Here is a 27,538-nt window from a genome sequence, read left to right as displayed (position 1 = left end):
TTTTCACGCGCCTGCGCTGCTGGTGCCTGGGGAGGGGAGGCCGCGCCGGAGCTGCTTTCGCCTCTGCCGCGCACCTGAGCTTGGAGATGGGGAGGTGGGCTAGGCCTACCAAGGCCATGGATCGGGCCACGACACGATCCTTCCGCAGGTTCATCACGGGAAACCTTGTTACGCATTTTTACTTCCTCTAGATAGTCAAGCTCTGACTGCCTTCCGGCGCCCGCCAGAGCTCCCGCGAGGCCCCGGCGCGGGCCGGTCCGAGGACTACTAAACCATCCAATCGTAGAAGTACGGGCGTGTGGCAAAGCCGGGCAGGGACTTAATCAACGCCGCAGCCAGTGACCCGCGCTACTGGGAATTCCTCATGATGGGAAGCACAGCCCAACCTCAGTCCCGGGACTACGTAGCTGGGTCTAGTGCTAAGCGCCCGCGCCTCGGCGAGGGGTAGATACACGCTGATCCGCCACCAGGGCGCGCAGCCCCGGACATCTAAGGGCACTGCAGACCTGTTATTGCCCAGATCTCGCGGGCTGAACGCTCACTTGTCCTCTAAGCAGTTTTTGACGCCGACCCGCATCGCGCTTACCATTTAGCGCGTCGAGTCCTCTGCCTGCTATCGAATGAACTGACAAATCGCCCCACCAACTAAGAAACGCTACACCACCACCCATAGAATCGAAAGAGATATCAATCTGTCAATCCCTTCCGTCCGCCGGGTGAGGTTTCGCAGTTGAGTCAAATTGCTCGCAGGCTCCACTCCCAGGTGCCCGCTAATTCTTGTTTCTAGGCTTGCAACCATACTCCCCGAACTCCAAAGACTTTGCGGCTTCCGCACGCTGCCTGCGGGCGGGTCATGGGAAATAACGCCCGCCGGATCGCTGGTCGCATCGCTTACGGTCGGAACTACGACGGCATCTGATCGCCTCAACCTCCGACTTTCGCCTTCTGATTAATGAAAACATTCTTGGCAAATGCTTCGCCGTCTGGCCTTGCGCCGGTCCGGCGAATTTCACCAGCGCGCAATACGCACGCCCCGCCGCCCCTTCCTAATCATGGCCCGCCCTAGAAACCTGCCGTAACAGAACCGAGTCCTGCCCCATTATTCCTAGCTGCGTATCCAGGCGGCGATTACCGCCCGCTTTGAACACTTCACTTTTTTCAGCAAACGCTTTTCAGTCTCTGGACCGACACCCAGCCAAGGGGTATCCGCGCCTCAGGCAGGGATCTGACGGGCGTGTATCGCCCCGCGACCGCCAGCCAGATCCTTAGATCCAACCACAGCTTTTAACTGGCAACTTTGGTTATACGCTATTGAGCTGGAATTACCGCGCTGCTGGCACTAGACTTGCCTCCTCCAATGGGTCTCTCGCCATGTGTTTGGTGATACTATTCCAATTACAGGGCCTCGGAAGAGACCTATTGTTATTTTCGTCACTACCTCTCCGAGTCGGAATGGGTAATTTGCTACTCTTCGCTGCCTTCCTCTCCCTTGGATGGTAGCCAAGCCTCAGGCTCCCTCTCCGAATTAACCCTGATTCCCGCCACCCGTGGTCACCATAGGCGCCGATGTACCATCAAAGTTGATAGGGCAGACACTGGACGAATCGCCGCCGCCGGAAGGCGAAAGCGATCGCCCGGAAAGGCTATCTAGAGCTACCAGCGTACCGGTCCGAGGACGGATCGCTTCGGCCCGATGGGTTTTGATCTGATAATGCACGTTGCTCAGCCTCCTCACCGCGAGGAGAGGCGCCCGGCCCGCTGGCGCCGCAGGCTGTATTAGCTCTGGAATTGCAGTTATCCAAGCACCGTGGAGCACACAAAGGGACTAAGAATTGGATTTAATGAGCCATTCGTGAAGCTCCCCACCAGCACCGGCCGTGTGCACTTAGACCTGCAAGTGGCTTAATCTTGAGATAAAGCATATGTTACTGGCAGGACTAACCAGGTAACCCCTGTGGGTCGACTAACCGACGCCGCTTTTTGCTCATGACATCAATGGTCCCAGGTCCGCTTCTGAGGAGGGGGAAGCCCTCTGGCAGACTTCGCTTGACTCCTCGGCAGACTGCCGCTTATAGGGGCGATGCGCTGCTCGAATCTTCTCTCGGCCGCTGCTGGGTGGTGGCGGATCGCGCTTTATCGAAAGGTTTACCGACGCACCGCCGCGCGCCGCCGACGCACGCTCTGCTCCTCCACGCCCGCCGGTGGATGGACTCCCCAGGCCTGACCGCCGCTCAGGCCTCTCCCGGCTGGCCCGCGCCGGGCTGAGGGGGCCTGCCCGTGAATCCAACGCCTTAAATTGCCCGGGGCAGGTTGTCAAAGCCTAAACAGAAACTCATTGCACGCTGCCTGCCAGGTACTCTGGATTTATAGCGCGGAGGCAGCGGGCTGGCTGGTGGGGCCCTAGGCTAGGGCGCGCAGCCCACCGAGCCACAAGCTGGCCGAGGGGATGCCCGCCGCCGACGCCTCGGCGCCTGTGTCTGCTCTGTGTAGCGCTCGATGAAGCCCCGCCCGGAGAGCCTTGAGAAAGATTACTGGCTTAAAACTTGAGCCGAGCATGGGACTTAGGCCGTTTTTCATTTTTTTCGGCCAGAGACTAAGTCCACAAAACACGTTGCCCACCAAATCAGGTAACTGGGCGTAAAAGCTGCTCTGTAACGGGCCAACCAGGGTCGCGAAAATTTGAATTACGCTCCGGTGAGGCCTCTCGGTCGGCCTGACTCCGAGCCTCGGAGGGTATGGAAGTTTGACCTTTCCTCTAAGTTGGACTTAGCACCAAACGTAAAATCATCCAGGCGTCATCCACCGATCGAGTCCGAAGTTAAGTGCGCCTTCCGACGCCCACTCACCTCACTATCTGGAGGAAATTTTTCGTTCAAAATCTAAGTCCAAACATCCAGGCGCTTCTATCCACCGACGAGTCCGGGTTAAGTGCGCTCTTCCCGACGCTTTCCCACTGACTCCCGGGCCATTCTGGAGGAATTTTTGCGTTTCAAAACCTAAGTTCTAGACATCCAGGCGTCATCCACTGACCGAAGCCGGTTAGCGCGCCTTCCCGACGCTGCTCACTCGAACTTCGCCTGGCCCTGGAGGAAATTTTTGGCTTTAAAACTTCCAAGTCCAACATCCAGGCGCTTTCATCCGCACCACCGAGTCCGGTTAGTGCGCCTTCCCGGACGCTTTTTCCCACTCGGACTTCGCCCGCCCTGGAGGGAAATTTTTTCTGCTCAAAACTAAGTCCAAACATCCAGGCGCGCTTCATCCGACCGATTCGAGTCCGGGGCGGGCGCGACTTCCCGGACGCTTCCCACCACTTCCCGCCGCCCTGGAGGAAATTTTTCGCTCAAAACCGGAGTCCAAATATCCAGGCGCTTATGCATCCGACCGATCTCAGCCGGGTTAAGCCCCGACGCTTGACGCTTTCACCCTACCGCCCTGGAGGAAATTTTTTTGGCGCCCAAAACCTAAGTCCAAACATCCAGGCGCCATTTCACCGATCCCAGCTGCTATGGCGCTTCTCGGACGCTTTCCCCACTCCGAATTTTCGCCATTCTGGAGGAAATGCTGCCTTATCAAAACCTAAGTCCAGACATCCAGGCGCTTCATCCAGCCGACCTCGGGTCCGGGTTGAGTGCGCCTCCCGGACGCTTTCTCACTCGGGACTTTACCGCCCTGGAGGAAATTTTTTTGCTTCAAAACCTAAGTCCAGATATCCAGGCGCTTCATCCAGCCGACATTCTGTGCCGGGTTATGCGACTCTGACGCTTTCCCACTCGAATTCTGCCCCCCTGGGAGGAAATTTTTTCGCTCAAAACCTAAGTCCAACATCCAGGCGATATTTCAGCTGATCTCGGGGCCGGGTTGGCGCGACTTTCTGACGCTTTCCCACTCCTGACTTCGCCACCCTGGAGGAAATTCTTTTTTTCTTTCAAAACCTGGTGTCCAACATCCAGGCGTATATTTCAGGACGATCTCGCCGGTTATGCGCGATTTCCCGACGCTTTCCCACTCGACTCCCGCCACCCTGAGTAAATTTTTTGCTTTCAAAACCTAAGTCCAAACATCCAGGCGATATTTCAGATTTATCTCGGCGCTTCCCACTCACTTCGCCACTCCTGGGAAATTACGCTTAAAATCCTAAGTCCAAACATCCAGGCGATATACCGACTCTATCTCAAGCCGGCTAAGTGCGCCCCCGACGCTTTCCCACTTCACCACCGCCACCGTGGAGGATTTTTTTGCTTTCAAAACTCTAAGTCCAAACATCTAGGCGTATATTTCAGCCGCATCTCGGCCGGGTTATGGCGACTTCTCGACGCTTCCCTCACTCCGAATTTCCCACCCTGGAGGTATTTTTTGCTGCCTCAAAACTCAAGTCCAGACATCCAGGCGCGTATATTTCAGACGATCTCGGCCTGGTATGCACTTCCTGACGCTTCCCACTCAATTTCGCCACACCCTGGAGGATTTTTTTGCTTTCAAAACTCCAAGTCCAAAACATCCAGGCGATATTTCTGTGATTTCCATCTCGGCCGGTTAAGTGCGCGACTTCCTGACGCTTTCCACTCAACCTTCGCGCCACCCTGAGGATTTTTTTGCTTTAAAAACCTAAGTCCAGACATCCAGGCGTATATTTCAGCCGATCTCGCCGGGTTAAGTGCGACTTCTCGACGCTTTTCCCACTCCGACCCTCCACCCTGGAGGTATTTTTTGCCGCCTCAAAACCTAAGTCCAGACATCCAGGCGTATATTTCAGACGATCTCGGCCGGGCTGGCGCGACTTCCCGACGCTTCCCACTCGACTTCGCCACCCTGGAGGATTTTTTTTTGCTTTCAAAACCTAAGTCCAAACATCCAGGCGCATATTTCAGCCGATCTCGGCCGGTTAAGGCGACTTCTCGGACGCTTTCCACTCCACCCTCCACCCTGGAGGATTTTTTGCTGCCTCAAAAACCTACGCCCAGACATCCAGGCGCCGTTATAGCCATCAAGGCCGGGTTAAGAGTATTACTGGATACACACATTTACTTAACCTCCCCGTGTCTGGATTTCACTTTCCAAAGGGCCTGGGCTCACACATTAACCCCAACGCAGTAACACTTTAATGGGCATCGTTTTATCATTCTCGCCTGATGAATGTTTTACAAAAGGGCCTGCGCCACAGACTAACCTTTACACACTAAACACCTTATTGGGCATAATTTTTTTTCTATAAAGGCCCTGATGAATGTTTCTATAAGGCCTGGCGCGCTCACAGACTAAATCCCATCACAATAACACTTATGTGGGCATGATTTTATTCTATAAAGGCCCTGGATGAATGTTTTCTATAAGGCCTGCGCCACAGACTAACCCCATCACAATAATACTTATTTGGGCATGATTTTATTTAAAAAGGCCCTGGATGAATGTTTTCTACAAAGGCCTGCGCCACAGACTAACCCTGCCATACAGTAGCGCTTTATTGGGCATGATTTTATTTAATAAAGGCCCTGGAGGAATGTTTTCTATAAGGCCTGCACTCACAGACTAACCCCCATCACAATAACACTTATTTGGGCATGATTTTATTCTATAAAGGCCCTGGATGAATGTTTTCATAAGGCAAGGCTGCGCTCACAGACTAACCCTATCACAATAACACTTATTTGGGCATGATTTTATTTAATAAAGGCCCTGATGAATGTTTTCTATAAGGCCTGCGCCACAGACTAACCTCCATCACAATAACACTTATTTGGGTATGATATTATTTAATAAAGGCCCTGGATGAATGTTTTACAAAGGGCCTGCGCCACAGACTAACCCTCACACAGTAACACCTTTATTGGGCATGATTTTATTTAATAGAGACTCCTGGATGAATGTTTTCTATAAGGCCTGCGCTCACAGACTAACCTTACTCACAATAACACTTATTTGGGCATGATTTATTTAATAAAGGCCTGGATGAATGTTTTTATGGCTCAAGGCCACAGACTAACAACCCTAACCCTAACCCTAACTCCAACCCTAACTCTAGCCCTAACCCTAAACCCTAACCCCAACCCTAACCCTAACTCCTAACCCTAACTCCTAACCCTAACCCTAACCCTAACCTCTAGCCCTAACTCCTAACCCTAACCCTAACTCCTAGCCCTAACCCCTAACCCTAACCCAAACTCCTAACCCTAACCCTAACCCTAGCCCTAACCCTAACCCTAACCCTAACCCTAACCCTAACCCTAACCTTAACCTTATTGGGCATGATTTTACTATAAAGGCCCTGGGTGACAGTTTTACATTGGTGGCCTGGGGTCACAGACTAACCCCATCACAATAGCACTTATTTGGGCATGTTTTTATTTAATAAAGGCCCTGATTGAATGTTTTCTATAAGGCCTGCGCCACAGACTAACCTGACACAGTAACGCTTCATTGGGCATGATTTTATTTAATAAAGGCCCTGAACAATGTTTTCTATAAGGCCTGCGCTCACAGACTAACCTCATCACACAGTAACCTTTGTTGGGCATGATTTTACTTAATAAAGGCCCTGAAAATGTTTTCTATAAGGCCTGCGCCACAGACTAACCCGACACAGTAACGCTTTATTGGGCATGATTTTATTTAATAAAGGCCCTGGAAAAAATGTTTTCTATAAGGCCTGCGCCACAGACTAACCCGATTACAGTAACGCTCTCATTGGGCATGATTTTATTTAATAAAGGCCCTGAAACAATGTTTTCTATAAGGCCTGCGTGCTACAGACTAACCCGACACAGTAACTCTTTGTTGGGCATGATTTACTTAATAAAGGCCCTGAAAATGTTTTCTATAAGGCCTGCGCCACAGACTAACCTCACACAGTAACGCTTTATTGGGCATGATTTTATTTAATAAAGGCTCTGGAAAAAATGGTTTCATAAGGCCTGCGCTCACAGACTAACCCGACACAGTAACGCTTCATTGGGCATGATTTTATTTAATAAAGGCCCTGATGATAGTTTTTTAAGGCCATGCGCCACAGACTAACCCACACATTAACGCTTTATTGGGCATGATTGTATTTAATAAAGGCCCTGGATGAATGTTTTCTATAAGGCCTGCGCCACAGACTAACCCCCTGACACAGTAACTCTTCATTGGGCATGATTTTATTTAATAAAGGCCTCATGAATGTTTTGTATAAGGCCTGCCTCACAGACTAACCTCCACACAGTAACTCTTTATTGGGCGTGATTTTATTTAATAAAGGCCCTGGAAAATGTTTTCTATAAGGCCTGCGCTCACAGACTGACTCTCACACAGTAACTCTTTATTGGGCATGATTTTTATTTAATAAAGGCTTCGATGAATGTTTTCTATAAGGCCTGCGCCACTGACTAACCTCTGCATAATAACACTTCTTATGGGCATGATTTTATTTAATTAAGGCCCTGGATGACAGTTTTTATAAGGCCTACTCTCACAGACTAACCTCGACACAGTAACTCTTTATTGGGCGTGATTTTATATTTAATAAAGGCCCTGGAAAATGTTTTTTCTATAAGGCCTGCGCCACAGACTAACCCGACACAGTAACGCTTTATTGGGCGTGATTTTATTTAATAAAGGCCCTCGATGAATGTTTTTCATAAGGCCTGCGCCACAGACTAACCCACACAGTAACTTTTTATTGGGCGTGATTTTATTTAATAAAGGCCCTGGAAAATGTTTATAAGGCCTGCGCCACAGACTGACTCCGACACAGTAACTCTTTATTGGGCATGATTTTATTTAATAAAGGCCCTCATGAATGTTTTCTATAAGGCCTGCGCCACTGACTAACCCTGCATAATAACACTCTTATGGGCATGATTTTATTTAATTAAGGCCCTGATGACAGTTTTTTAAGGCCTACCTCACAGACTAACCCTACACAGTAACTCTTTATTGGGCGTGATTTTATTTAATAAAGGCCCTGGAAATGTTTTTCTATAAGGCTCAGCCACAGACTAACCTCACACAGTAACGCTTTATTGGGCGTGATTTATTTAATAAAGGCCCTGGAAAATGTTTTCTATAAGCACTGCGCCACTGACTAACCTCATATAATAACACTTTATGGGCATGATTTTATTTAATAAAGGCCCTGGATGACAGTTTTTTTATAAGGCCTGCGCTACAGACTAACCCACACAGTAACTCTTTTGTTGGGCATGGATTTTACTTAATAAAGGCCCTGAAAATGTTTTCTATAAGGCCTGCGCTCACAGACTAACCCGACACAGTAACGCCTTATTGGGCATGATTTTATTTAATAAAGGCCCTGGAAAAATGTTTTCATAAGGCCTGCGCCACAGACTAACTCGACACAGTAACGCTTTATTGGGCATGATTTTATTTAATAAAGGCCTGGATAAATGTTTTCTTAAGGCCTGCGCTCACAGACTAACCTCTGTTACAATAACACTTTATGGGCATGATTTTATTTAATAAAGGCCCTGATGACAGTTTTCTAAAGGCCTGCTCTCACAGACTAACCCGGTTACAGTAACTCTTATTGGGCGTGATTTTATTTAATAAAGGCCCTGGAAAAATGTTTTTTCTATAAGGCTCTGCCACAGACTAACTCACCCATTAACTCTTATTGGGCATGATTTATTTAATAAAGGCCCTCGATGAATGTTTTCATAAGGCCTGCGCCACAGACTAACCCTGGCCACAATAATCACAGATTTGGGTATGATTTTATTATTAAAGGCCCTGATGAATGTTTTCACAAAGGCTCATGCGCCAGACTCGCCCTCCTGTTAGCAGCGACTGCAGGGGTACGAATTTCAGAGTTTTGTGAGAAAAAAAAAAAAAAAAAAAAAAATTAGTTGATGTAAAAGTTGCTTCTGCAAAACGCTACCCGGGTCGCGTGAAATTTGAATCGTGCCTGGAAGAGGCCTCCGGTCGGCCTGACTCGGAGCTCCTCGGAGGGCATGCCGTCGACCTTTCCTCGGTTGACTTAGCGCAATTTTCAAACGAAATCATCCAGGCGCATATTTCAGCCGATCTCTCAGCCGGTTAAGGCGACTTCTTGACGCTTCCCACTGAATCCCGGCCTCCCTGGAGGAAATTTTTTTTCGTTCAAACACCAGGCATAGTCCAAACATCCAGGCGATATTTCAGCCGGCCCCTGGATCTCAGCCAAACATCCAGGCGTATGCGACTCGGACGCTAAGTGAGCATCGACGCTCCCACTCCCGACTCCCGGCCTCCTGGAGGAAATTTTTCGCTCAAAACCTAAGTCCAAACATCCAGGCGCATATTTCCAGCCGATCTCGGCCGGGTTATGCGACTTCTCGACGCTCCCACTGACCCGGCCTCCCTGGAGGAAATTTTTCGCTCAAAACCAAGTCTCCAAACATCCAGGCGATATTCTAGCCATCTCGGGCCAAGTGAATGCGCACTTCTCGGACGCTTTCCCACTCACCCCGGCCTCCCTGGAGGAAATTTTTTCTGCTCAAAACCCAAGTCCAAAGATCCAGGCGTTTATTCCAGCCGATCCCGCCGGGTTGGCGCGCACTTCCTCGACGCTTCCACCCCACCTCCCGCCTCCCTGGAGGAAATTTTTTTTTGCGTTCAAAACGGTTCAAACATCCAGGCGCATATTTCAGCCGATCTCAGCGGATTTGCTAAGTGGCGTGACGCTCCCAACATGACGCTTTCCTGGAGGATTCACTTGGCCGACGCTTCCAGACTCGCCTCCTGGAGGAAATTTTTTTTCGGGACTTCCAAAAACCTTGGTCCAAACATCCAGGCGCTCTTGATCTCAGCTCCGACTCCCATCGAGGGTTTTTCTGCTTTCAAACGCAAGCCTGTGATATCCAGGCGTATATTTCAGACGCTCTCAGCCGGTTATGCACGACTCGACGCCTTCCTACTCGACTCACCTGGCCTCCTGGAGGAAATTTTTTTTCTGTCAAAACCTGGTTCAAACATCCAGGCGACATATTTCAGATTTCATCCGCTGGTTATGCGACTTCCTGACGCTTTCCTACTCACACCCGCGCCTCCTGGGAGGAAATTCTTTTATGCTTCAAAACCTAAGTCCAAAACATCCAGGCGCATATTTCCAGACGATCTCGTTGGCGCGACTTTGACGCTCTCACCCGACTTTCGACCACCCCTGGAGGAAATTTTTGCTTTCAAAACCTGGTCCAAACATCCAGGCGCATATCCAGCCCATCTCGCCGGGTTATGCGACTTCCTCGACGCTTTCCCACTGGACTCGGCCTCCCTGGAGGATTTTTTTTGCTTTCAAAACCTGTCCAAACATCCAGGCGTATATTTCATTTCGCATCAAGAAGTACGACGCTTCTCACTCACCGGGTTAAGTCAAAAACCTGTCTCGACGCTATTTCCACCATCTCTGGATGCGACTGACGCCACCTCCACCCTGGAGGATTTTTTTTCGCTTTCTAAAACCTAAGTCCAAACATCCAGGCGCATATTCTGCCGCTTTCGACTCAGCTGGTTATGAGATTTACTCGGACGCTTTCTCCACTCGACCCCACGCCTCCCTGGGAGGAAATTTTTTGGCTTTCAAAACCTAAGTCCAAACATCCAGGCGCATATTTCAGCTTTATCTCGGGGCGTTGGGTTGGCACTCTTACGGGGCGCTCCCACCTGACCTCCACCCTGGAGGTATTTTTGCCGCTCAAAACCTGGGGTCCAGCATCTCAGCATCCAGGCGATTCACTTCACAGCCGATCCTCCAGCCCGTGGCATTTTTGCAGTCAAAATCTAAGTCCCAACTTCCTGGCGCTCTCACAGCCGATCTCGAATTTTGGCCTAATTTCACGAGGAATTTTTCGCCAATTTCAAAACCTAAGTCCAAACCTAAGTCATCCAGGCGCATTTCACAGCTGATCTTTGGCCGCCAAGTAAGCTCCCACTCACGGGCGCGCCCACTCGGACCCACGCCACCTCCCGGAGGTATTTTTGCTGCTCAAAACCTAAGTCCAGACATCCAGGCGCATGCTCACAGCCGATCTCGGCCGTTGTTAAGCTCCCACTTCACGCTTGACGCTTTCCCACTGACCCACGCCACCCGGAGGTATTTTTGCTGTCCAAAACCGTAAGTCCAAAGCATCCAGGCGCATCTCACAGCCGATCTCGGCCATGGCCTCACTTCACGGCGACGCTCACTCGACTCACTGCCACCCCGGAGGTATTTTTAAGCGTTCAAAACTTAAGTCCAGATATCCAGGCGATCTCACAGCCGATCTCGCCAAAAGTAAGCTCCCACTTCACGGACGCTTTCCCCACTCGACTCACCGGGCCACCCCGGAGGTACTTTTTGCCGCTTCAAACCTAAGTTCAAACATCCAGGCGCACCATACAGCCGATCTCGGCCGTTGGCTCCCACCACTACTTCACGTGACGCTTTCCCACTCGACCACGCTACTCCCGGAGGTGGCTTTTAAGTGCTTCAAAAACTTGGAGTCCACACATCTAGGCGATCTCACAGCCGCATCTCGCCAAGTAAGCCTCCTACTTCACTGGCGCTTTCCCACTCGACCCCGCCACCCCGGAGGTATTTTTTAAGTGCTGTCAAAACTTGTTCAGAAACATCTTAGGCGCATCTCACAGCCTACTCAAGGCCGGGTTACGCCACTTCTCGGATGCGCACCTTCACGAACTCCCAGCTCATCTCCAGCCTTATAGATATATCCAGGCCCTGCTCTACGACCGATCCCCGCCGGTGTACACTCCAAGCGCCTCCTCGGCATCACCTCCAAAGCCTCCCGTGAGGGACTCCGGGGGACTCGACACCTGTTCCTCCGTTCAGGCCCGGTATCTCTACTATTAAGCTGGGGTCATTTATCTCAGCACAACTGATACCTCAAAAAGAACTGCGCTACTTGGTAATTCTCGATCGGCATTTAGGTCTTTGGAGGGGTTTTTTTCTCCGGGAGAGGGGAGCCCTGCCACCTCTGGCCCGACTGAAGCCAGCTCCTCCGGGCGGCCTTCCCGCCTCGCCTCGGTCTCCTCTACTGGTACTTTCCCGATCGACTGTAGGTTTTGAGGGAGTTTTTTTCTTCCGAGAGGGAGGCTCGCGGCCTCCCCGCCCGACCGGTAGCTGCCTCCTCTCGGGCGCCTTCCGCTGCCTCGGCCCTTCTCACTTACTGGTACTTTCATCGACTTAGGCTTTGGAGGGTTTTTTTTCTTCCGGAGAGGGGAGCTCACTGCCTCCCCTGCATTCGACTTAGCCAGCCTCTTCTCTCGGTGTGCGGCCTTCCGCGCCGGCCTGCCCTTCGGCATACTGGAAATTTCATCATCACTTAGGTTTTGGAGGGGCTTTTTTTTCTTCCGGAGGGGAGCCGCCGCCTCTGGCCCACTGGATCTCGCCTCCGCCGCTCGACTCGGACTTCGCCTCCGCTGCCACTTTCTCGCTTCCCACTGGTACTCTGCCGGGCGGAGGAGGGGAGGCAGCCCGAGGTCGAGCCGGCTGGCCTCCTCGGACCGAGCAAAGATTGGATCTAGGGATGATTTCAATGGATCGCAGCGAAAGAGCTGCTCTGCGACTTACGCAAACTCCTGACCCAGAATCAGGTCGCCTACGCAGCCAGCCTGCACCACATTCTCTACAAACTCGTGTTTTTGGTTCATGGGGCGCGCTGCTCGCCGTGCACTCCGTCCAGTCTCGCATTGGCTTCACTCATGCTACGCTGGAGGGGGCTGACGGCCATCCGGTGGCTAATCGCAGTGACCACAAGGCACTGGCATTGCTGCTCTTAGGCGGGATTCTGACTTTAGAGGCGCTTCAGTCATAATTCCGCAGGACAGGAAGCTTCTCTCGCACCAGTGGCTTCTCAGCCACATACGCGCACTAAATGTCTGAAACCCATAAGTTCCTCTCTGACTGAGCAGGATTTACTATTGCAACGACGCTGTATCAGTAGGGTAAAACTAACTCTGTCTCATGACACGGTTCAAAACCCAGCCGCCCACGCTCCTCGCCAGTGCGGGTGAACAATCCAACGCTTGTGAATCTCTGGCTTCACAATGATAGGAAGAGTTTGTTACCTGGTTGATCAAAAGCGACGCTGGCGAACGCTCAGCCGCTACAAGCCAGTTATCCCTGTGGTAACTTCTTCTGACACCTCCCGCTTAAAAACCCAAAAAGCCAGAAGGATCGGAGGCCCCGCTTTCACGGTCCGTACTTCATACCTAGAAAAAAATCTAAGACTGCTTTCAGCTTGCTCCTCCTGCTCCAAGGGAGTGCTTCTGGTCTCCCTGAGCTCGCTTTGTGACACCTGGCGCGCGTACGCTTCTGATGGTGCACTGCCCCAGCCAAACTCCCACCTGCCACTGTCCCCGGGACAGATCGCGCCCGGGGCCACGTGAGCGCGCCCGGGCTTGACCCAGAAGCTTGACTACCGGGGCTCGCCTCCCCGCCCTCCCACCGTGGTGAAGTGAGGAACGTATAAGAGTAGTGGTATTTCAACTTCGGCGCCTGCCTTCGAGACGGGCCCACTCTACTTCACAATTCCCATGTCTCTTCACAGTGCGACTAGAGCTGCTTCATTATGGCCTCTTTCCCGCTGATTCTGCCAAGCCCGCCTTGGCTGTGGTTTCCGCGATAGACAGTGTAGGACAGGGAATCTCGCTTCATCCATTCAAGGCAAAGGCTTACTAATTAGATGATTTAGGCATTTGGCTACCTTGCAGGGAGTCATAGTTACTCCGCCTGCTTACCCGCTCGCTGAATTCCTTCACTTTGAGCATCTGTGAGCACTGGGCAGTGAAATCGGCATCATACCAACACTCGCCGCCGGCCTCGTGATGCTTGTTCTATTTTAATTGGGGAACAGTCGGATTCCCTGGTCCACATTTCAGTTCTAAGCCGCTGCTTGGCGTTGCCGAGGCCCGCGCGCCGAGTTACGCTCATACCGGGAGCCGCCACGGGTTCGCACTGACTTCGGGACGGGGGCGACGCGATGCGGCCGCTGGAGTCCTACGCGCCGTGAGCTTTGAGTGATCTCGCGAAGGGCCCCGCACACGCCAGAGTCGCCGCATGGCACCGCATCGCGCAGCCTCGCCTGCCCTCACCGCCACGCTGATTGTCTCCGGGGATTCCCGAGCCTCCACTACCCCGGACTGGCCTCACGGCTCGCTGGGAGTCGGCCGACCCGACCTGGACCCGCGAGGGTGGGGGAGGACGCTCGACGGACGGAGCGGGCGCGGACGGAGGGGCGGGAGGACGCTGAGACCGGCGCCACGCCGCCGAAACGGAACGAAAGGGCGCCGCGCGCCGCTTCCCAGCCTTCGAGGCGCGCTCAGCCCCGCTTCGCACTTTCAGCCTGACCGCCCAGCCCTTAGGGAGCCAATCCTTATCCCGGTTACGGATCTGACTTGGCCGGCATTTGGCATTGCCTTTGATCTAACATGCCAGAGGCTGCTCACCTGGAGACCTGCCGCGGATATGGCACGCCCGCGAGACTTACACCTTCTCCCGGATTTCGCGGCGGGCGGTGGAGCGACCGACGCCGCCGGAACCGCGGCAAGCTTTCAGGGCGTGGCCTTTATTCGGGCGGTAATCAGACTCCAGGTGCCCGGCCTTCGTTAAAAGAAAAGAGAACTCTTCCCGGCCTCGCCAGCTTTCTCCGGTTTGCTGGCGTTAGCCGGCATTGGGCGCCGCGCCTGGCTCCGCGCACCCGTTCTGATCTGAACCAGACTTCTTCGATCGCTGGGCGACGGAGGCCATCGCCTCCTTCCAACGGCAAAGTTCGCCATCCTTTAGGATCGGGATTGATCGTATGTTCAACTGCTGTTCATGGAACCCTTTCTCCACTTCGCCTTCAAAGCTCCTCGCGTTTGTAATATTTGCTGGCTACCACTGGAAGATCTGCACCGCGGGCGGCTCCATCGGGCCCGCGCTCTAGGCTTCAGCGCCACCGCTGGCGGCTCCCACTTCACGAGGCGTATTCCCGTCTCCGAGCATAACGCGGTCGGCTGCCGACGTCCGGTATGTAAATCACGCTCCAGCGCCATCCATTTTCAGGCTAGTTGATCTCGGCAGGTGAGTTGTTACACACTTAGCTTGATTCCGACGGCGGCACCGCCCCGCTGTCTATAGCCAACCAACACCTTTCTGGGGTCCATGAGCGTCGAGACGCGGCGCCTTAAATCCTGCGCTCTGTTCCATCCCGCAGCGCCAGTTCTGCTTACCAAAAACGTACGCCCACTTAAGGTCTGTGATTCCACGCCTTCTCAGGCTCCCAGGCCAGCTTGAGCCGGCTTCTTACCCATTTGAAAGTCTGAGAACAGGTTGAGATCGCCTGCTGCCCAAGGCCTCCTTGTCATTCCGCTTACCGATAAAACTGCTTGGTGCGAATGAGCTACCAGCTATCCTGAGGGGAACTCTGAGGGAAATCCAGCCAATAGATGGTCTGGCTTAGTCTTTCGCCCCTCTATACCCAGGTCTTCCAGGATTTAATTGATTTGTACTGCGCCAGATCACGCATGGCCTCCACTAGAGTTCTCTCTGGTCCCGCCTCTGCCCAGGCATAGTCTCACTATCTTTCGGTACCATCGCACGCATTTAGTCTCCCCACCTGCCCGGCGGTGCGGGCTAAGACGGGCTTTGCAGCGCACGCCGGGCGGGGGATCCCACTCCTGAGCGGCGGCGCCCGGCTCACCTCCATTGGGCGCCCGTGGGGGCCTCAGAGACACTTGACCGCGCGCGCGCGCAGGACTTTCAACCTTGTTTCAAGACGGGTCGGGTGGGTGGCCGCACTCTCACCGCGGACTCTCGAGCGCCTACGGTACGAGGGCTGATCCTCGCCCCTGATGGCAAGGGCGTTGTGGCCGGGACGGATTGAGGAGCAGTCCGGTCTCGTCGATTTACTTCGCGCAGCTGGGACGGGGGCTCCGCAACTCCCGCTGCAGGCAGGAGGCTAGGCGCGAGGATACTTCCTCCGCGCCCCGGGTAAGCAAAGTCGGAGCGTGGGGCTCGGCCATGCCCCGGTCTCGCCAGGGAGCCGCGGGCACCTTCGCCTCTGCCTTCCTGGCTGGGAACCGGAGCTGGCCGCGTGCACTACCGGAAGAAGTAAGACCCGCGACGGGCGTGCCGAAAGGTCCGGACGTGGGCGTGCGCTCCCGGGCCGGGCGGGATTCGCGACTCGCGCTGGCCGGCCACCCGCACGAGCTGAATCTCTCCGCAGACCGGTGGACTCCCACCTGGCTTACCTCGCGCGTGCTCTACGCCTAAGTTGAACTCTCTCTTCCAAAGTTCTTTTCAACTTTCTCACGGTACTTGTCGACTATCGGTCTCGTAAGCCGGCATTTAGTTTGATGGAGTCGACCACTCCGCCGCTGCATTCAAGCAACCTGAATGAGAACGAACTGACCGCGGGAAAGGGGGCCCTACCGCCCCTGACGCACCGCCCACGGGCCAAGCCTCCATCAGAAGGACTCGGGGCCCCACCAGCGCCTACCGAGAGAACGTGCCTCTGTATCGTTTGCTTACGTCCGCTGCCGTACCCGGGCGGGATTCGCGCTGGGCTCTTCCTCTTCGCCAGCCGCTACTGAGGGAATCTCTTGTTAGTTTCTTTCTCCGCCAGCAATAGTGCCGCACCCAGCGGGCCGCCCCTGGCCTGATCTGAGGTCGCTGTTTGATATGGGTTAGGAGCGCCACCGCGCAGCTGCTGCCGCGCGGCCGGCCTGAACAGGACCCCGCCGCGGCAGGCGTCGTAGGGGCGACGACGAGCGAAACCTCCTGCTACGCACGGAGCGTCCGAGGCGTGAGGAGCCGGGGGCCCACGAACAGCGTGGCGACGGAGGTGGCAGACACCCACCGAAGCCAGAGGAGGACGCTGGCCAACCCAGACGCCTGGGGGACGCTGACCTCCTCGTGGAGGGGGAAGCCGGAGGGCGCTCGATCTCGCCAGAGAGGCGCCTGCCGGCGGCCTGGCTCACTTGGGAGATGGGAGGGAGCGGTCCCGGCGCTGCTTCCAGCCAGCTGTGACCTGGAGTGTCCCTATCGATGGAAAGCACCCTCAGATATGGCGTGCCCGGACGGACCTGGGCCGCAGAAGTATGCTCGCGTCGGTCAAGATCAAGGGCAAATGCACTATGGCTGGTTCGTGAGCTGGCCGCGCTCTCCATCGACGACGAGCCGCAGTGGATCCACCGCTAAGAGTCGGGACTGCGCTTGAGTTTTAGCGCCTGGAGAAGCAGGCCGAACTGTACAGGCTTGTGGGCTCCAAAATACAAGGTCGTTTTGACGGGCGCCTCGCGAGAGGGGACTTCAACCCACGGGTCCCAAGGCCTGCTGGGTACCTGCGCTGGGCTGGCAGCAAAGTTCTCAGAGGCTCGCGGGTTCTCGCCCCACCCCGTGCCAAGGGGGAGGGGCGCCGCGGTAGGCTGCTCAAGCCTGGCGGGAGGTGCCGCTGGCTCCCAGGGGAACGTGGCGCTCCCTTCCTCGCGATCCCTCTCCGCCTGCCTAGGTTTTGTGCGGCTCTTTGGTTGCCTTGATGTTTGAGCGGCAGACTTTCCGCCACAAGGCGCTGGAAATATAGGAGAAAATAGGATAGGAGGTTTTACTCGACGGGCTTCTCCTTCGGAGGAGACTGAACCCACGGTGTCCCGGAGGCCGTATGGTACCCGCTTAGGCCTCGCTCGCCCCACCGCTGGGAAAGCAGGGGCCCGCCGAGTGCAGCGACAGCCGAGTTCTCCTCGGGATCTCTCTCTCTCCGCTTTAGGTTTTGAAAAGGGGGTTCTTTTTGCTGTTTTGGGTTTTGATGCAAAGAGGACTCCCTCGGGCCACGTGGCCGCTGGATCATAGAGTGTAATAGGATAGGAGATTTTTTTACCCTGGACGGGCGCCTCTCCTTCAAGTGGAGGAGACTTTGAACCCACGTCCCGGGAGGCCAGGCGGGGTACTCTGCCAGGGCTCCCGGCCTCGGGCCCCGCTGGGAGCAGGGGGCTCGCCAGTGCAGCCACAGCTCGCGGGCGCGCTCGCGGGTGAGTTGCCCAAGCCTCCGCTGAGGCGCTAAGCCTCCCAGGGAAACGGTGCCTCCTTCGCGCGGATCTCTCTCCGCCTGTCTTAGGTTTTTGAAGTGTTCTTTGCTGCCTTGGGTTTTTTGAGCGGTAGACCTTCTCAAGTACGCCGCTGGATCATAGTAGAGTAAAGAAGATAGAGGGCTTTTTTTACTTCCGACGGACGGGCTCCTTCAAGTGGAGGAGACTTTGAACTCCACGGGTCTCCGGAGGCCAGGCGGTGGCTCGCCAGGCCTTCGCCCGGCCCCGCCGCTGGAAAGCAGGGGCTCACGAAAGTGCAGCGGGACAGCTGCGGGTGCCTTCGTGGTAGGTTGCTCAAGCGCTCCGCGGGAGGTGCCAAGCCTCCCAGGGAACGTAAAGTCCTTCCTCGCGATCTCTCTCCGCTTCGTCTTGTGGTTTTTGGAAGTGTCTCTTTGCTGCCTTTGGGTTTTTGAGCGCAGACCTCTCGGCCACGCCGTTGAACTGGCAGAGTAAAAATAGGATAGGAGGTTTACCCTCGACGGGCGCCCTTCGCGGGAGGAGACTTTGAACCCACGGTCCCGGAGGCCGTGGTGGTATCTGCTAGGTCTTCGCTCAGCCTCGCCGGGCTGAAGCGGGAAGCCACGAGCGCAGCGAGCAGTCAAGTCTCCTTTTCTTTATCGCGCTTGCGCCGCTTTCGCTTTCGGTGCCCGAGGAGGCCACGGAGCCGCTGGGCTCTCTTTGCCGCCGCACTCCGAGCTTCTGAGACGGGGAGGTGGGCTGGGCCTGTCGCCCGGGTGGTTTTCGCTTTTGATCGGGCCGGCCGGGAGAATGATCCTTCCGCAGGTTCACCTGGCGGAACCTTTGTTACGATTTTTACTTCCTCTAGATAGCTGTTTGATCGCCTTTCCTTCGCGTCGCTCCGCCAGAGCTTCCTCCCGAGAGGCACCACCCCGCGGCCGGGTCCGAGGACCTCACTAAACCATCCAATCGGCAGTAGCGACGGGCGGTGTACAAAGGGCAGGGACTTAATCAACGCGCAGTCTAAGCGACCAAGCGCTATCGGGAATTCCTCTGCGCTGATGGAAATAAGTTTCAACCTCAGTCCCACTCAATTGAGCCGGGTCTAGCTGGAGCATCTACGCTTCTCTCGGCGCAGGGTAGTGACACACGCTGATCCGCCTCTTACTGCGTGGGCGCCAGCAGCAGCCCCGACATCTAAGGGCACTCACAGACCTGTTATTGTTTCCATCTCGCGTGGCTGAACATCACTTGTCCTCTAAGAAGTTTTTGATTGCCGACCAAGTGTCTGCCGCACACTATTTAGTTAAGCCGGAGTCTCGTTTCGCTATCGGAATGAACTAGACACAACCGGGCTTCCACTAACTAAGAACGGCTATGCACCCACTCACCTACAGAATCGAAAGAGCTTATCAATCTGTCAACTCCTTCCGTGAACCGCCGGGGTGAGGCTTCTCAGGTTGAGTCAAATTAAGCCGCAGGCTCCACTCCTGGTGGTGCCTCTTCCGGGCCACCCCCGGTTTCAGCTTTGCAAAACCATACCCCCTGGAACCTAAAAGACTGCGGGTCTCTCGCACTGCCGCCCGGGCGGGTCGCGGACACACCAGCGATCGCTGGTCCGCATCGCTTACGGTCGGAACTACGGCGGTATCTGATCGTCAACCTCCGACTTTCGCTCTTGATTAATGAAAAATATTCTGGCAAAATGTTGCTTTCGCCCGCCTTGCGCTCGGTCCAAGAATTTCACCTCTAGCGCGCAATACGAATGCCCCGGCCGCCCTCTAATTTCATGGCCCGGGGTTCCAGAAACCCACAAAATAGGAACTGGAGGTCCGGCCTGGCTTATTCCTCGCTATGTGTATCTAGCGTTACGCCTGGTTTGAAGCAATTTAATTTTTCTAGTGAACGCTAGCTCTCGGACTGACACTCCAGCCAAGGGGGTATCCGGGGCGCTTTCGAGGTGGACCTGGGATTTATGTGGTTGCCTCCGGCGGACCGCCAGCCAGATCCCTAGATCCACCTACGAAGCTTTTTAACTGCAACAACTTTAATATACGCTATTGGAGCTGGAAATTATCGCGGCTGCTGGTGTTCAGACTTGCCTCCAATGTGGGTCCTCACTCGCCATGTGTTTAAGATACGCCATTCCAAATTACAGGCCTCGAAAGAGACCTGTATTGCTGGTTTTCGTCACCACCTCTCCGAAATGAATGGTAATCGGCGCCACGCCGCCTTCCCTGGATGTGGTAGCCACTTTCTCAGGCCTCTCTCCGAATCGAACCCTGATTCCCCGCCACCGTGTGGTCACCATGGTGAGGCGCTGATGTACCATCGAAAAGCTGATAGGGCAGACACTGAATGGAATCGTCGCCACATGGAAGGCGAGCGCATCACCCGAGGGTTATCTAGAGTCACTAAAGGTACCGGGTCCGGGAGGACGGATCGCTCGGGGCCCGGATGGTTTTGGATCTGATAATGCATCGCTGGCCCTAGCCTCCGCCGCCCCGCGAGAGAGGCGTAATGGTCCCGTCATGCGCTGCTTGCGGCTGCATTAGCTCTGGAATTGTTCACAGTTATCCAAGCACCGGGTGAGCGACCAAAGGGACCTATAATCAATGAATGAGCCATCGGCAGGTTTCACTGTACCGGGCCGTGGTGCACTTAGACCTGCATGGCTTCAATCTTTGAGGATAAGCATATGTTACTGGCAGGATCAACCAGGTAACCCCTGTGGGTCGTAGGGACTAACCGACGCTGGCTGCAAGCTGCTTTTCGTCTAGCACACGGTCCTAGTCCTACTGAGGAGGGGGGCCTCCAGCAGCATCTCGCTTGGACCTCGGCCAAGACTGCCATTCATAGGGGCGTACGCCGGCTCGAACCTCTCTCGGCGCGGGGTCGCCGCTGCGTGGGTGTCCGCTTGGATCGCGCCGACGCTCGGAAAAGTGTAAGGTTTCACGGGACGGGGTACCCGCCGCTGCCGGCTGGACGCTGCCGTTGCTCTGCTCCTCCACGCCCGCCGTGACGGACTCTCTGCGCCTGACCGGCCGCCCAGGCCTCCCTCCGGTGGTTCGCGCCCCTCGGGGCTGGGAGGGGGCCTGCCTGCACCTACCGCTCCAAACTGCCTGGCAAGGGCGTGCATGTCAAAGCCCAAATCGTGAAACCTATTGCACGCCAGGTTCCTGCCAGGCACTCCTGGTTTCATAGCGGCACAGCGGGCTGACTGGGTGGGGTCTCGAGGTTGGCGCGCTTTCACGGCCTCCAATCGACATCACGGCTGGGCCGAGGGGACGCTCGCCGCCACGGCCCCTCTCTCGGCGCCTGTGTCCGTGTTTGCAGGTGAAGCGCTCGCACAGCTCTCGCCCGGAGCTTCAGAAAGATTGGCGCCTGAAACCTAAGTTTACATGGACTTAGCCAAGTTTTTTCTGACTTTTTTTCGCCTGTGAGACTCAAGTCCACAAAACACGCTACTCACCGAAATCGTACCATGTAAAAGTTGCTCCTAGTAAACGCCACCCCAGGGTCGCTGGGAAATTTAGAATCATGCCCGGAGGAGGCCTCGGTCGGGCCTGACTCGGAGCCTCGAGGGGTATGGAAGTCGGATCTTTCTCGGGTTGACTTAGTGCAATTTTCAAACGAAAATCATCCAGGCGCTTTCATCCGACCGATCGAAGTCCGCTGGCGCGCCTTCCCGGATGCGCTTCTCCACTCCGGCTCTTCGCCGCCCTGGAGGAATTCTTTTTCGCTCAAAACCTGGTCTGAAACATCCAGGCGCCTTCATCCGACCGATCGAGTCCGTTGGCGCGCCCGGACGACGCTTTCCCACTCGACTTCGCCGGCCCTGGAGGAAATTTTTCGCGCTCAAAACCTAAGTCCAAATGCCATCCAGGCGCTTCATCCGGCCTCATCGAAAGTCCGGTTAAGCGCGCCTTCCCCGGACGCTCCCACTAATTCTTCACCATCCTGGAGGAAATTTTGGCGTTCAAAATCTTAAGTTCAAACATCCAGGCGCTCATCCGACTGATCGAGTCCGGGTTATGCGCGCTTTCCGGACGCTTTCCACTCGACTCCTGGCCATTCCTGGAGGAAATTTTTTTCGCTCAAAACCTAAGTCCAAAGATCCAGGCGCTTTCTCATCCGACCGACATCGAGTCCGTTAAGTGGCGCCTCCCGGACGCGCTTCCCACTGGACCCCCGCCATTCTGGAGGTAAAATTCTTTTTCGTCTAAAACCCAGAAAGTCCAAAGATCGAGGCGCTTTCATCCAGCCGATCGAGTCCGGGTTAAGTGCGCCCCGGACGCTTTCTCTGCCCGACCCCCGCCCGGGTCTCCTGGAGGGAAATTCTTTGCGCTCAAAACTCAAGTCCAAACATCCAGGCGCATATCATCCGACGATCATCGAGTCCGGTTAAGTGCGCCACTCCCGGACGCTTTCCCACTTTCGACTCCCCGCCGGGCCCTGAGAAATTTTTTTGCTTTCAAAATCGGCAGTCCAAACATCCAGGCGCTTTCATCCAATTTTATCTCGTCCGGGTTATGCTGCACTTCCCGGACAGCTTTCACTCACTGACCCCCGCCATTCTGGAGGAAATTCTTTTGCTTTCAAAATCCTAAGTCCAGAGCATCTAGGCGGCTTCATCCAGCCGGATCTCGGTCCGGGGTTAAGTGCGTACCGGACGCTTCCCACTGGACTCTCCATCTCCTGGAGGAAATTCTTGCTTTCAAAATCCCAAGTCCAAACATCCAGGCGTATATTTCAGCCACGATCTCGGCCGGGTGGCGCGACTCCTGGACGCTTTTTCCACTCGGGACTCGGGGCCACCCTGAGTGAATTTTTTGCTTTCAAAACTAAGTCGTCAAAACATCTCAGGCTTATATTTCAGATTTCCATCTCGCCAAGGCATGCACTTCTCCTGACGCTTTCCTACCTGACTTCAAGCAATTTGAGGAAATTTTTTTGCTTTCAAAACCGCAAGGTTCAAAGATCCAGGCCATAGTTCAGACGAGATCCCGCCGGTTATGCTACTTCTGACGCTTTCCACTCGCACTTTCCGGGCTACCCTGGAGGAAATTTTTTGCTTTCAAACTTAGTCCAAACATCCAGGCGATATTTGAGTCGATTTCGGCCGGGTTAAGTGCGACTTCCTCGGACGCTTCACTCACCTCCACCCTGGAGGATGTATTTTTGCTGCCTAAAACCTAAGTCTAGAGCATCCAGGCGCATATTTCAGACGATCTCGGCCGGTTATGATCGACGCTTTTCGCTACCGACTTCGCCTCCACCCTGGAGGTATTTTTGCTTTCAAAATCAAGTCCAAACATCCAGGCGCGCATATTTCAGATTTCCATCTCAGCCTGGTTAAGCGCGACCGACTTGACGCTCCCACTCAGGACTTTCCGCCACCCTGGGAGGATTTTTGTTGCTTTCAAAACTAAGTCCAGATATCCAGGCGCTGCATTTCAGCCGATCAAGGCCGGGTTAGAGCGACTCGACACACATACTTCGACTTCTAACCCCTGTGTCTGGATTTCTAATTTTCTCAAAGCGCCTGGGTCATACATTAACCCCAACGCGACATTCTGCATATCTTTAATGGGTATCGCTTTATTTCATTCTCGCCCTGATGAATGTTTTACAAAAGGCCTGGTGTACTTCATGGCTTAAAACCTACACACTAACACCTTATTGGTCAAGTAATTTTTTCATAAAGGCCCTGGATGAATGTTTTCTCTATAAGGCCTGCGCCACAGACTAACCTCATCACACAATAATTTCTATGTGGGTATGATTTTATTCTATAAAGGCTACTGATGACTGTTTCTATATAAGCCCTGCACTACAGTGACTAACCCCATCACAATAATACTTTTTGGGCATGATTTTATTTAACAAAGGCCCTGGATGAATGATTTCTATAAGGGCCTGGGCCACAGACTAACCCCACTCACACAATCACTTATGTGGGCATTGGATTTTATTTAATAAAGTGCCTCTGGAGGAATGTTTTCTATAAGTTCCTGCGCTCACAGACTAACCCTCACAAGCAATAACACCTTATTTGGGCATGATTTTATTTAAAAAGGCCCTGATGAATGTTTTTGGCAAAAGGCCTGCGCCACAGACTAACTCCACACAGTAGCTACTCTTATTGGGCATGATTTATTTAATAAAGGCCCTGAGGAATGGGTTTCTATAAGGCCTGTGCCTCACAGACTAACCCTATCACAATAATAATTTATTTGGGGCATGATTTTATTCTATAAAGGCCCTGGATGAATGTTTTCTATAAGGCCTGCGCTCACAGACTAACCTCCTATCACAATAACTACTTATTTGGGCAAGGATTTTTATTTCAATAAAGGTCCTGGATGAATGTTTTCTATAAGGCCTGCAAATCACAGACTAACCTTCATCACAATAACAATTTATTTGGGCATGATATTATTTCTATAAAGGCTCTGGATGAATGTTTTCTAAAAGGCCTGCGCTCACAGACTAACCTCATCACAGTAACACTTTATTTGGGCATGATTTTATTTAATAGGAGGCCCCTGGGATGAATGTTTTCTATAAGGCCTGCGCTCACAGACTAACCTCATCACAATAACACTTATTTGGGCATGATTTTATTCTATAAAGGCCTTGGATGAATGTTTTCATGTATAAGGCCTGTGCTCACAGACTAACTCCTATCACAATAAACACTCTATTTGGGTGCATGATTTTATTTTAATAAAGGCCCTGATGAATGTTTTCTATAAGGCCTAAGTACTCACAGACTAACAATCTTCATCACAATAACATCTTATTTGGGTATGATATTATTCTAATAAAGGCCCTGGATGAATGTTTTACAAAGGGCCTGCAAGTGCCACAGACTAACCCTACACAGTAACACCTTTATTGGGCATGATTTTATTTAATAGAGGCCCTCGATGAATGTTTTTCTATAAGGCCTGGTGCCTCACAGACTAACCTCCATCACAATAACACTTATTTGGGCATGATTTCCATTTAATAAAGGTTCTGATGAACAGTTTTCAGCAAGGCTCCGCACCTCATAGACACCTCTTAACTAATAACTTTAGTTCTTAATTAATTTTAACCTTTACCCTTAATAAATTTAGAAGCCTAATTTCCTAATTTTAAATTTAAGCTTTGTAATTTTAATTTTAATTTAATAATTTTAATAATTTTAGTCTTAACTTAATTTCCTAATTTTAATTTTAGTTTTAATAATTTTAATTTATTTTAATTTTAACTTCTATTTAATTTTAATTTCAATCTGAGACTAACCCCAAGATAATACTTTAATTAAAAGATTTATTTTAATTTCTAAGCACCCTGAATTTTAATGCTTTCTGGTAAGGCCTATAGCCTCAAGTAGACTAACCCGACACAGTAACTCTGCATGGGTATGACTCCACTAATAAAGGCCTCTGAAAATGTTTTCTATAAGGCCAAGCGCCACAGACTAACCCACACAGTAATGGGCTTTTATTGGGTAGCTGATTTTATTTAATAAAGGCTCTGGAAAAATGCTTTTCTATAAGGCTCATGCGCCACAGACTAACCTTTCATACAGTAACGCTTTATTGGGCATGATTTATTTAATAAAGGCCCTGGAACAATGTTTATAAGGCCTGGCGCTACAGACTAACCCGGCATACAGTAATAATTTATTGGGCAAGGATTTTATTTAATAAAGGCCCTGGAAATGTGTTTCTATAAGGCCTGCGCGCACAGACTAACCTGACAGTAACTCTTTTATTGGGCATGGATTTTATTTAATAAAGGCCCTGGAAAAATGGTTTCTATAGTTGGCCTGCGCCACAGACTAACCTGACTGGCAGTAACGCTTTATTGGGCATGATTTATTTAATAAAGGCCCTGATGATAGTTTTCAGCATAAGGCCTGCGCTACAGACTAACCCACACATTAACACTTTTATTGGGGTATGATTGTATTTAGTTAAAGGCCCTGATGAATGTTTTCTATAAGGCCTGCGCCACAGACTAACCCCCTGACATAGTAACTCTTCTATTGGGCATGATTTTATTTAATAAAGGCCCGATGAATGTTTTGTATAAGGCCTGCCCTCACAGACTAACCTGTTATGTGTAACTCTTCTTATTGGCGTGATTTTGGTCGATTTAATAAAGGCTCCTGGAAATGTTTCAAACGAAATCAGCCTCACAGACTGAAGCCGATCTCAGCCGGGTAACTGCGTTACTTCTCGGACGCATTCCATTTAACCCCGGCCCTGGAGGAAATTTTTCTATAAGGTCAAAACGCCACTCCAAACCCCAGGCGGTATAAGTCGCTTTACAGCTTCGGTTAAGCGACTTAGACGCTTTCCCACTCAATTCGCCTCCTGGGATGAAATTTTTTTCGCTCAAAATCTAAGGTTCAAACAGACCAACGCATACAGCCGATCTCGGCCGGGTTGGGCGCTTCGGACGCTTTCCCATAAACTCGGCCCCTGAAAAATGTTTTCTGTCAAAAGGCCCAAGTCCACAGACTAACCCATATTTCCAACCGATTCGCCGGTTGGGCGCGATTCTACGAACGCTTTTCCAAGGCCTCTCGCCTCCCTGTTTTTTTTTTTCGCTCAAACCACAAGTCCAAATCAAGGCGCTATTTCAGCCGATCTCGGCCAAGTAAGTTGACTTGGACGCTTTCCCTACTGGACAAAGGCCCCTGAGGAAATTTCGCTCAAATGTAAGTCCAAAGATCCAGGCGCGATAAGGCCTTCGCTCACTAACTGAGCATCGGACGCTTTCCCACTCACTTTATTGGGGATGAAATTTTTTGCTTTCAATAAAGTCTAGAGCATCCAGGCGCATAATGCTTTCTCCGATCTCGCCGGTTATGCGACTAAGCTCACATACTAACACTCCACCCTGGAGGATTTTATTTTGCTTAAGGCCCTAATGAGACAGTTTTCCAGGCCATTCTCACCGATCTAACCCGGCACTAACAGACTTCTTATTTGGACGGATTTCCACTAGAAAGCCTCCTGGAGGAAATTTTTTTCATAAGGCCTGCAGTCACAGACTCCAGGCTCACACAGCCGATCTTTATTGGCGCGATTTCGGACGCTTAACTAAAGGCCTCCTGGGAAAATGTTTTCTATAAAACACTGCGCTCCAGACTAACCAGGCGCATATAGCAACACTTCTTCTCGGCCGTTGCTAAAAGATTTTCTCCCATTTAATAAAGGCCCTGGATGATATGTTTTCATAAGGCCTAAGCCACAGACACTCGCAACCCTGGGAGGAAATTTTTGTAACGGTTCCAAACATCTTGTTGGGTTTATGCCGGTTGGCGATTTTATTTTAATAAAGGCCTCCCTGGAAAAATTTTTCTATAAGGCCTAAGCCAAACATCCAGGCTAAATCCTGGAGCAGTAACAGCTTTATATGGCATGGATTTTACTTAATAAAGGCCCTGGAAAAATGGATTTTTTTATAAGGCCTGCGCCAAAGACTAACCCACACAGTACGCTTTATTGGGCATCTGATTTTATTTAATAAAGGCCCTGAG

Source organism: Puntigrus tetrazona, unplaced genomic scaffold (assembly GCF_018831695.1).
Source record: "Puntigrus tetrazona isolate hp1 unplaced genomic scaffold, ASM1883169v1 S000000003, whole genome shotgun sequence".
In the NCBI taxonomy this organism is placed as follows: Eukaryota; Metazoa; Chordata; class Actinopteri; order Cypriniformes; family Cyprinidae; genus Puntigrus; species Puntigrus tetrazona.
The sequence above is the reverse complement of the archived record's forward strand: the minus strand, read 5'-3'. Positions refer to the sequence as shown.